General features: G+C 46.5%; 1 long non-coding RNA gene across 1 annotated transcript; it reads left to right on the top strand.

Moving 5' to 3' along the window:
• The first annotated feature begins 7,864 nt into the window (after positions 1 to 7,864).
• On the top strand, positions 7,865 to 9,172 carry LOC118920306 (uncharacterized). Its single transcript, XR_005027861.2, has 2 exons — positions 7,865 to 8,057; positions 9,001 to 9,172. It is a non-coding gene; the product is annotated as an uncharacterized LOC118920306 (long non-coding RNA).
• The last annotated feature ends 2,376 nt before the right edge of the window (positions 9,173 to 11,548 follow it).

Below are 11,548 nucleotides of genomic sequence, written 5' to 3'. Positions count from 1 at the left end.
CAGTTCCAAATACACACACTTATCTATATTCTATAAAATATATAGAAATAATTCCAAAGATACATTTTCAACCACATGTAGTTCAAAACAGGCAAAATTAATGTATGATAATAAAAATGGAATAGTCCTTTGAGGGAGGGAAATGGATTGGGGGGATGCACAAGAGAAGCCTCTGGAATGCAGGGAGCTCTCAATACATGGAGCTAACTAGCAGTTACACAGGTGTATTCACTAGAAAACTAATGGAGCTGTGCATTTAAGATGTATCCACTTTACATATGTTACATGAAAACTTTGTTAAAAATACATGGTCAAATTTGGCAATAGCTATTAAAATTACAAATGCCCAGACCCTTTTAGGAATTAATCCTACAGATATTTCTCCATGTTAAGAAATGATACAAGTCTCCACTGGGTAGACATTTAGATTGTTCCCAGTCGTTTTGCCATTAAAATCAGAGCTACAGTGAATATTTTTATACAGTTTGATGACTTTTCACAAAATTCAAGAAACAGAAATTACCAGTATTCCCCTTCCCCTGTCTTTCAGTCACTGCTCCCTTTCCTACTATCCTGACTTCTAATGTCACAGACTAGTTTTTGAAATTTATGTGAATAGAATCCTACATTATGTATTCCTTTCTTCTTTATCTCTACATTATTCTTGTGAGAACATCATTCTGTTTAATTCTCTCCATAGAACTTAGGTTGTTTCTTACCTGCCTCTCCCCTGCCGCCCTGCACCAAAGGACAAGAGCTTGGTCATCCCCCTGCACCTTACAGAGGGCCTGCACAGAGCAGAGAGACAGTGAGTATCTGTTGAGTAAGAGAATGGACCAAACTTGAAAGATAGTTTAGATCATGGAGTTTTAATCTCCTTATGGGGTCAGAGGCTAAGAAACTGGGCTTGAGTGATTTATGGAAAACCCAGAGGATGGGGAACTCTGCTGACTGTTCAAAGATGCTCAAGAAGCAGGGCTTCTTGCCTAGGGCCCAAGCAGTAAAATTAGCTGGAGAATCAGAACCTCTAACAAGCCTAGCCTATACCAAATATAATGTGGACATGGATTCTAGATTTACCTGCTCAGAGTGTAAACCTGGGGCTGAGAACAAACCAAAAGAAATAGGTCAGAAGTGCCCTGTGAGCACACTTCCACTACCCGGTGTGATTCCACTATCCAGGGCACACCTTCCTGCTGAGATGAGCGCACAGACGCCATAACAACTGCCACAACCCGCGAGGAGTTAAGAGCACCAACTTCAACACCTGAAGAGCTGTCCTGGAGCAGAGGGAGCCCATGTGGCTCGTGTGGCCTCAAGGGCAAGCCCATGGGCAGCTGTAAGGACGCAGAGTCTGGATACACACACATACAAGAGCCTTTCCCATTTGCACCAGTCAGCAATGGAAGAGGCTGCCTTGGAAGAACGGGAGCCTGCCAACAGCAAGGAAGTCAAACAGAGGCTGCACAGGCTTGAGGCTTTGGACTGGATGACCTCTGAGATCTGCTCCCATTTTAGAACTCTAGGATCCCAGGATTTTAGAATCTCTAGAAACTTTATTTCTTGATAACCACCCTCTCATCCCAACTAACTCATCCACTGAGTAACCAGTGTAGACAGCCCAAAGTCCTTGTTCCTCCCTTCTCTTCCTAATGTTACAGGTATGTACCAAGCTAAGTTATATATGTTCACTTTGGTTTAGAGTCCTGGGGTGCTGGAATCTGAGGTCATTAGAACCCTGAAGTGCTAGAAACTGGATCAAAAGCAAATAGGATAACATGTATACAGTGGTTTGCTAATTGTTCTCTGAACTTTCCTGTATCTTATATTTCACCCTCTCTCTCTCTCTCTTTTTTTTTTTTTTCTAAATTAAAGACTCCCAGAGCATTAGGAATCAGAAGCATCAGGGCTGGAAGGGAAATCATCTTGTCTAGGTCTTTAGTTTGACTGAAGACACTGAGGCCCTGATAAGAATAGAGGGAAGCCCAGGCCACACTCCAGGATCCCACTCCCAGTGTTACCCTAGAACGTGAAAACAAGGAAAGGAGAAAGTAACTTTGGTCAGGACCAGCATGAGGGCAGCTGGGTCACCTGCAGCCTGGCCGGCAATATGAGCACCCTCCTGGGCTGGAGGGACTCTCTCCAGAAATCACTCGAAGAACCACAGTCTTTAAGGGCCTTAAGGTACTGACAGTGCTGGGCAGGGCTGTTGGGGCCTCAAGGCTCCTGGGCCCCAGACCCAGGTGGCCCCAGACAGGCCTACTGATTCCCTTAAAGACTGAAATGCTGTCTGTCCACCCCACTTACACTCCCCACAGCACAGCCAGAAACCCTGGGCCTGGCTAGGAAGGGAGTTGGAAGGGAGGATCAGGATCCAATAGAGGGTAAAGTGGTCAAAGATAGAGATTAGAAGTCTGAGGATGTAGGGGGGCTGGAGCTGAATGGGAAACCAAGGTCTAGGTGTCCCCAAGACTTCTCCACCAAAGGCCTCAGAGCAGTAATGGCCAAGAGCCCTGGAGTCCATGGCTTAGTAGCAGCCAGGCCTGTAGGTAGCTGCTGAGCTGGGTCTATTCTGGGGAGACTTCCATGAGCAATGAGCTGATGGGGCAAAACCCAAAAGGGACACAGGACCTCTGGTCTCTCATCTTCCAGTCCAAAATGTTAGGGGGGTAGCTGAGTATTGGAAAGAGCAAAGGGCCAGCAGGGAGACAAAGATGTGCCTTGGGAACCATCCCCAGCCCAAAACACATCTGCCACCAATGCCCTCCAGTTCCTGAAAGTCCTTCTTTAGGCACAGACATCAAGGGGCTCTGTAAAATGCTACTGCAGCCAGGAGGGACACATGGATCCAATTCCACAGGCATCAGACAGCTTCTACACCTGGGGTGAGAACATGGCAAAGAAGATGCCAGGACGAAGGAGTTGGAAGGCCTGAAGCCAGTCTGACACTCAGGCCGGCAGGGAGAGGCACAGGACACCGAGGTCCCTCACAGAGCAGAAGTAAATAAACAAGCAAATATGTTTTCTAAGATGAGTAAGGATTGGGGGTCATCAGGTGAGAAATTGGGGATCAACAGAGGTGAGGCTTAGAACCTCACCCCCCCTGTTCTGAGAGAAATCTTCTGCATATGTGGATGTTTTATTGCCCTTGTCTAGCTTGGATTAACACATAGTCTACAGGCACACACCTGATCATCTACATTTGCTCTCTTACAACACTAAACTATGTTTTCTACCTTTATGTTGTATCTACCTACCACCTCAGCATCTTATTAAAAATAATAAAGAGAGAAATGTGGTATCCACATATAAATCAAGTATAAAAATCAAATGTGTATTCATATTTGAACTGACTGTTTATAGTTCATAATGCATGAGCAAAACCAAAAGTTTCTGTGATGACTGCCCTTGTACTGTTCACCATGTAACTTATTCACTATGTAAGAATTTGTTCTCCATGTAAGAACTTGTTCGTTATGCTTCAGAAGATTGGAGACTGACGAAAATTAGGCTTGGGGTGGATTAATGATTGTGCATTGAGCATTGACTCCCCTATACAGAATTTTATTGTTGTTAACAACCATTTGATCAATAAAAATGAGAGATGCCCTAACAACAACAACCAAGAAAAAGTACACACTTCCAATTGTAAAATAAATAAGCAACCGGGATGTAATGTATAGCATAAGGAATATAGTCAAAATATTGTAACAACTTGGTATGGTGATAGCTGGTACTTAGAATTATCATGTATATAAATGTTGAATCACTGTGTTGTACACCTGAAACTAATGTAATGTAATACTGTGTGTCAACTACCCTTCAATAAAAAATAATTATCTAAAAAAAAAAAAAAAAAAAAAAAAGATGAGTAAGGATTGTGGCACATGCTTGAAAGCACTAAACAGAGTAATGCTGGGGAGCGTATTACCCTTTATACAGGTTGGTCAGGAAGAGGCGACATTCAAGGTGAAACCTGAAGAATGAGCAGGAGCTGGCCAGGCGAAGAGCTAGGGGAAGAATATTCCGAGCAGAAGGAACAGTAAATACAAAAGCAGTGTGGCAGAAAATAGCTTGGTGTGTTTGAGGTCCCGTCACAATGCTAGGGCTGCCACAGTGGGAACAAGGGGAGAGGTTTACGGGGAAGTTAGGTAGGTAGGCAGGTCTTACAGGACTTGGAAGGGACTCAGGACTTTACTGCGAGTGTGACAGGAAGCCTTCAAGGCAGGACAGCAAGGGGGCCGAAGCTGAATGATGATCGCTCTGGCTGCTCTATGGAGAATGGGTTGGAGGGGGAGAGGGACCACAGGCAGAGCAGTGGGGAGCCTGTGGTCGCCAGGAGAGAGGAGGGGGACAGTGAAGGCAGAGGAGAGGGGACAGAGAGCACGAGGCCCAAAGCCAAGGGTGGCAGCCACACAGGCTGAGGCTAGGCCACAGAGAGCATGAAGGGCGGAGAGGCTGGATGGAACAGTGGAGAAAGGGCTGTGAAGGGCTTCAAAAGCCAGATGAGGAGTTCACGTTTTATCCTGCAGGAGTTGGGGAGTTATCAAAGGCATTTTTATTTTATTTTTCTCATCAAAGAGCTCTGAGCAAGGGCATTTGACAGTGTGGTCAGATTTATGTGTTCACAAGATCCCTGTGGCAGCTGGTGTGGAGGACGGACTGCAGGGGCGAGACCGGTGGCAGGAAGACTTAGGAGGTGGCTGCCATAATGGTCCAAATGCGAGGTGGTGAGGCCCAAAGAGGGGCCCTCCACCCTGGCACCCTGGGGCTTGTGCAGCCCCTGCTCGTCCAAGGCTTGTCTCCCTCCTGGGGCTCAGGGCAGGTGCAGAGGGCCCGAGTGGGCCTCAGCTCTGATGCTTCAAGCAGAAAATAGGATGAGGACTGCCAAAAGGCATCAGGGCTGTTTATCTGGAGGACAGAAGGCTCAGCATGGATTTATGGCTGAAAGATTACTGGGGGGGAGGAGGGGAGGGGCGGGGAAAGACCAGCTGTCCCCCATCCTCATAAAGTGCAGACAAAGGAGGGAAATGTGGCCTCAGCTACAGCAAGAGGGAGGGAGGTTAGATATATGAGGAGAAATGTCTGAACAGGCATCAGAGGATGAAAGGAGCCTTTAGTAATCAAGCAAACCAACTCTCTTATTGAACAGCTGGGGATATTGAGGCACAGAGGAAGAGGCAGGTCCTTGCCTAAGTTCGCACAGTGAATTAAAGCTACAACTAGACCCAGCAGCACAACCTCTCCCTTTCAAAGACCCCGGGGGCCTTGCATATCACTCCCAAGGGTACCTCAGGCTGCCCCAGAAGAATCTGGGATGTGCCACAGAAAAATGCGCATGTGTAGCTCTCCTGGGGATCAAGTGATGGATGGCAAGACCTGTGCTGGTCTGAAGTGGTCTGAACCCCAACACAGGCTCTGGTCTACATCTCTGATTTGCTGCATCCTTAAGTTCAGCCTTTGTCTTAGGCCCACACTGTCTCCATAGCTCTCCATCTCTGCTCCCAACACCAACCAGGCTCAGTGTTTTGGCTCTGTATCTCTCAAGGGTCTTGGTCTTTCTGTATCAACCTGTCTCCCTCTGCCCTCCAAGAGTCTGTATTTTTCTGTCTTGGCCTCTGACTCAGTCTCTCTAGAGCTGATCTGGACTGGACAAAACTCCACCCACAGTGGGCCCTCACTGGTAGAGTGCCCCCAAGTAGACAATGCTTGGGCCTGTGCCCAGGCGGGAACAGGTGACAGCAGCTGTGGATCTATCTATAGTTCCCTTGCCCTTCAATTGTTCCCAACTTCAAACAATGGTTGGGCCCTGGATTAGAGACACCCCCACCAGTCCCTCTGAAATGGGTCCTAAGGGGCAGGGGATAAGGTTCCCTAGGGCCACATCATGATCTCTCATTAAGTGTCTACCTCTGTCTGGACCTCCATGTTCCCACCATAGCTCTGAGCTCTGAGGCCCTCCAGCGCAGAACTGTGTAGGACCAATGCTTAAGGACACAGGTGTGTGTGAACAGCAGACCTGCACACGGGCATGTGAGTCTATGTGACACATGGGTTTCCCTTCTCCCGCTCTGGTTGACACTCATGGGCACTGGGATGCCAGTTCTATGAGGGCAGAGACCTAGGTTTTCTTATTCTCTGCTGTATCCCAGCCTGAGCCTGGCCATGGCCAGTGTTCAATATACATTTTTTACGTTGGCCCTTAGGAAGAGTGAGGACGTGCTGTGTAGTAATACAACTCAAGCATGAGTGGCAGTAGGGAGTAGTGACGAACATCTTACCTAAAGTCAGACTGCCTGGTATTGAATCCTGGCTCTGCCAATTACCAGCAATGAAATCTTGGAAAATTATGTAACTTCTTAACAATGGAGATTCATAACAAGTACCTACCACATAGGAGTCCAGTGAGCACTGTGTAAGTTAAAACATCTGACGTGCTTGAGTATTGTTTGGCACAGAGTGGTGACTCAATAAAATACTGTTGTTACTTCCAAGATAAATCATTAAGTGACAAAAGTGAGAAGCAGAAGAATTTATGGGATACACTATCACCCATGAAAAATGGGGAGAGCGAAGAGTTGTGTATCTGTGTGTTCCCTGTGGAGGGACCACCTGTGGAAGGTGTAACGAAAAGCTGGGAAGAGTGGTTGCTTCGCAGAGGGGAAGAGGTGGCTGGGGGCTAGGGAAGGGAGGGAGACTGATTTTTCTTCTTTGTATACCCTTTTTAAGCCTTTGAATTTTGAATCATGTGTATGTACTACCTATTTCTTAAGTATCTGCTAAGTGAGTAAGGGTTGCTTCCAACATGATCCTTGAAAACGCAAGCCTCTATTCTGTGGCAGTGCGGAGGGCCTGGGTGAAGGCCAGTCCTCAGGCTGTGGGCTCACTGCTCTCAGCCCTGGGTCTGAGTCCCCAGGGCACTCTCCTTCCTCCAGCCCAATAGTGGACAAGATGTGTCCATATGAAACTATCCTAGACCAAATGGTAAGCCAGGAGGGAGGGTTCCCAGTTTCCAGGCCAAGCAGCAGAGGTAGAGGGGGCAGTGGAAACAGGCTCCTGCCCTCTTCCCTGGCCCTGGCCCCCCAACTCTTCAGCCCAAGCTATTCTTAGAGCCCAGATAAAGCTAGCAGTTGCTGCTGCTCATATCAGCTTCCAGAACCACGGATCCCTGAGAGGCCCAGCACTGCCCCCACCCCCTGGCATGCTGGCCCCCCTGCCAGGTGTAGGTATCCTGCTGGTTCCGTCCTCTGCACTGCATGGGTCACACACATCTACCCACCACAGGCAGGTGAGGGGATTGGGTGGTGGGCCCTCTAAGACACCCCTTGCCAGGCAGCTGGGTAGAACAGGAAGGGCTGAAGAGCCTAGGATGAGGACTATCCCCCTAGGGGTCACCATACAGATAGTCTGGCTCAACCCCGGGCTCCACACTATGCTCAGAATATGAATAAAAGGGATGGGGGCTACAGACAAAGGCTAACCAGGGGAACTGGGGTGAGGGGAGGCCTGGCATGGGAGGGAGGGGGCCTGGCATGGGAAGAGGGAGGAAGCCAAAAATAGGTCTGGGGAAGAGATGACAGAAGAGGGTCTGAGAGCACTGGCCTTAGAGTCAGACTGTCTAGCTGTGTCCCTTACTTGCTACGTGACCTTGAGCAGGTCTCTTTTCCTCTTGGAGCTTCAACTTCCATCATAAAATGGATATAACGTTATTCCCTTTGGGTTATTATGCAGAGCCAATGAAATAATGCATATAAAGAACTTAGCCTACGCCTGATACATATAAGCACTATGTAAATGTCTGGTGATGTTATCATTAGCTCCATATGAGCAGGCAATGTTTCCTTTTCAGCTCTGCACCCTAGGTTGGCCTAGGTTGGGCACATGTTAGGATTGCCTCTTCAAATCCTTGCCATGCCATTTATGAGCTGAGTGGCCCTGAGCAAGTTATTTAACCTCTCTGAGCCTTGGATTCACTCTCTGCAAAATGGATATACAAACAGTACCTGGCCTTAAAATGTTGATGAGAGGAATAAATGAACCAAAGTGCTTAGTCTGTGGTAAGAGGTCAGCAATGTGAACATGTGAACCCTGTGGCTATATGTATGTTGGGGGAAGTATGGTGGAGAAGCCTTGGGTCGGCCATTCTGGGGATGGAATTTGAGGCAGTGCCCAAGGCAGCCCAAGTTCTGGAAACAACATCCTAGTGGGCCTACCACATGGGAGAAAGTCCCAGTACCTTGTAAGACCACAGCTACCCCCATCCCCACAATCTTGTGCCACAGGCTTGTCCCAGCTTGGTCAGCTTCCCATTTAGTTGAGTTCAATAGACACTCTCTGATGCCTGCCAGACTGGGACCACTTCTGTGCTTACTCCTCAGGTCTAGGAGTCTGTTTGATGGAAGAGACAGGCACAGACGGTTACTAACTGACGCAGGGCATCCCAGGGGAGGGGCATTTAGCCCAATGTGGTAGAGAGGAGAATGAGCCAAGAATACCTGTCCTTCTCAAAAGACCAATTAGAGGTAGAGTGGGAGGGCAGGGGGTTGTAGCTCTGCCCTTGCCCTTGTGATCATGGTCAGTCAGCTCGGGAGCTGAAGGGCAAAGAGAGGCCCAGAGTTAAGCTCAGAAACCAACCAAGTGAGTCTACCCCCAAGTACCCTGAAGTGTCCAGGGTGACCCTGCGCTCTTCCACATCTCAGGGTATACCACCAACCTCCCTGCGAAGGTGGATGTGGCTAACTTAAGGGTAAGAAGCCTCCTCAGGCACAGCCCTCAGGATTTTTTTTTATGGGTTGAAAGTGTTATTATGAGTATCTCTATTCATTTTTTAATTGACATTTTTTGGATAAATGTATACTCACAAGCAGTCATAAGAAATAATGCAGCAATATTCCCTGTATTGACATTGATACAATCCCCCCGAGCTTATTCAGATTTTCCTAGTTTTACATATACTTGTATGTTTGTATTTAGTTCTTTGCAATTTTATCACTTGTGTAGATTCATGGATCCACCACCACAATCAAGATACTGAAAGGCTCCAACAACAAAACAGTGTTGCCCTATAACCATACCCTCATCCCTCCCATCCTTAACCTTTGGCAACCTCCAATTTGTCCTCCTTTTCTAAAATTGTCGATTCAAAATGTTATATAAAGTCTATAGTATGTAATCTTTTGAGATTGGCTTTTTTCATTCAGCACAATTCCCTGGAGATTAATCGAAGTTGTTGCTTTATGTCAATAGTTCGTTCCTTTTTGTTGCTCAGTAGTATTCCATATTATGGATGTACTGCAGTCTGTTTAACCCTTCACCTGCTGAAGAATATTTATTTGCACAGCTTTCAGTTTCAGGTGCTATGTTATCATCTGTGTTCTTGGAGGCTAAGGCCACCCACACCCTCCAAATTCTTGTTCCATCTGTCTAGGGACAGATGCCAAGAACTCTCCCTATATACTCCACCCTCTTTCCCAGACCAGCCATTAGGATTCAGTCACTCCTGAGCACACCACACCTCAGGGAAAAGCAAGAAGAGATTCTTTGTGGAGTACATGGGCCTCACCAGCTTGAACTGGTAACCCTGCAGCCGTTGGTTGACCTTGGCCTAGAGGCACTGCCAGCCCCCAAGCTTCATCGCCGGCAGCTCCACCCTCTCACACGCTCCACTCCAGATACAGCAGCCTTCTGAGAATGTACTACAGCAAGCTCTTTTCCACCTCAGGGACTTTGCCTCTGCTATTTCCTCTACCCGGAATACTCCTTCCCAATCTAGTGCATGGCTGCCTCCTTTTTGTCCTTCAGGTCTCAGCCGAATGTCACCTCCTCAAAAAGGTTTCCCTTGAATAGCTAAATTAGATCCCTTCTATAAATGTTATCTCTTCCCCCTTGATACCACATAGCCCAATTTCTAAAGTCATCACATTTACTGGTAGGTCTGCTTATCCTCTGTGTCCCCGACAAGACTAGGTCTTCCTTGAGACCCGGGAACAGGCAGATCTGACTCTGTAGTCCCAGCAGCCATAGGACTTGGCGCAGAAGAGGCGTCCATGAACCCCCGTGAATGGGCCGTGTCCACTGGGGTAGAGGCATCGCCTCTCAAAGACCATCTTCCCCAAGGGCCTCTTACTCCACCCTCTGCTCCCTCCACACCAGGCACAGCGGATATTGTGTCTCATGTTTCTCACCCACTCAAGCCTGGGTAAAACTCTCCTTTCTTTGCTCTCCTGGGTTTAGTGAGCAGGCTAACAATAATAATAATACAGCACAGTGCTTAAGAGTTCTGGAGTCAGATCACTTGGGTGCAAGTCCTCAGTTGCTCTGTCTCTTTGACCCTCTGTTTCTCATCTGTCAAGCAGGTATAGTAACTGCACCTATGCCATAGGGAATTAAATGAGATAATACTAATAAAAAAGAAAAGGCACAATGCTTCACACATAACAAGTGTTCAATACATGATCATTACTAGTCTTTTTCTTATTATCATTATGCTTAAACTCAGTAGAATAAACAAGGGAAATAATACCATCAATACAGAGACCAGGAGAAAGTCCCCCCAAAAGGGTCATTCTTAAGATCATGAGATTCCATTCTCATCTTTACACATTTCCCTTCTGGCTTCTCAAGCTTCAGTTCCCCCACCCCTTCTTGGTGAAAATTTGCAGGGGATGGAAGGGCAGGACTATAGCCTCTCCCTGGAGAAAGGTTCCCATCTTTGGTTTTGGGGTAACAAATGCCTTCTCCTATATATAGAGTTTTTGGTCTTGCCCATCACTTCTTCACTCCAGGTCTTCTTACAAACAGCCAGCACAGTCTAGGCCCAGAGCCTTGCCATCCTCTAGCCACAAGCAGAATACAGGGTCATCTGTTCATCAAAGAGCGTATCCATTCTGCTTCCATGCATCTATCATCAAATCATGCAAATGTTTACTGAAAAATTAACATTATTAGTCTGGGATATCCCAATGAGATATCATTTTATATCTACTAGACTGGCAAAACCAAAAAAATCTGACAATCCTGAGTCTTGGTGAGGATTCAGAACACAGGCAGTTCTAATACATTGCTGGCAGAAATGCAAATTTGTAAAGCCACTTGGGAGATAAATTTTGCATTATCTAGGAAATCTGAATGTGCTCATGACCTCAACACACTGCACAAGGAGGCACATATTAGCCTATCTACCATTTGTAATAGCAAAATATTAGAGATAATCCAAAGGACCGTTCACAGGAGAAAAGGTAAATGAAATGTGGTATTTTAATGCAGTGTAATCTACAGAGTAGCAAAAATGAATGAATTAGCTCTCCTCAACATGGATACTCTTCAAATAAAGCTGAATGAGAAAAGCAAGCTGCACAAGAATATAAACAATATATTACCATTTAAAATCCCAAAAACAGGAAATATAGCATTGCATATTGTTTAGAAACACACACCTGGTAAAGAATTAAAATACATAGGCCCTACTTCACACCAAACACAAAAGTTAACTAAAACAAATCAAAGACTTAAATGTAAGAGTGAACACTACAGAAGTCTTAGAAGAAGA

This window comes from Manis pentadactyla, chromosome 5, assembly GCF_030020395.1.
Source record: "Manis pentadactyla isolate mManPen7 chromosome 5, mManPen7.hap1, whole genome shotgun sequence".
Lineage (NCBI taxonomy): Eukaryota > Metazoa > Chordata > Mammalia > Pholidota > Manidae > Manis > Manis pentadactyla.
Note: the sequence above shows the minus strand (reverse complement) of the source record. Positions and strands in the feature narration are given on the sequence as shown.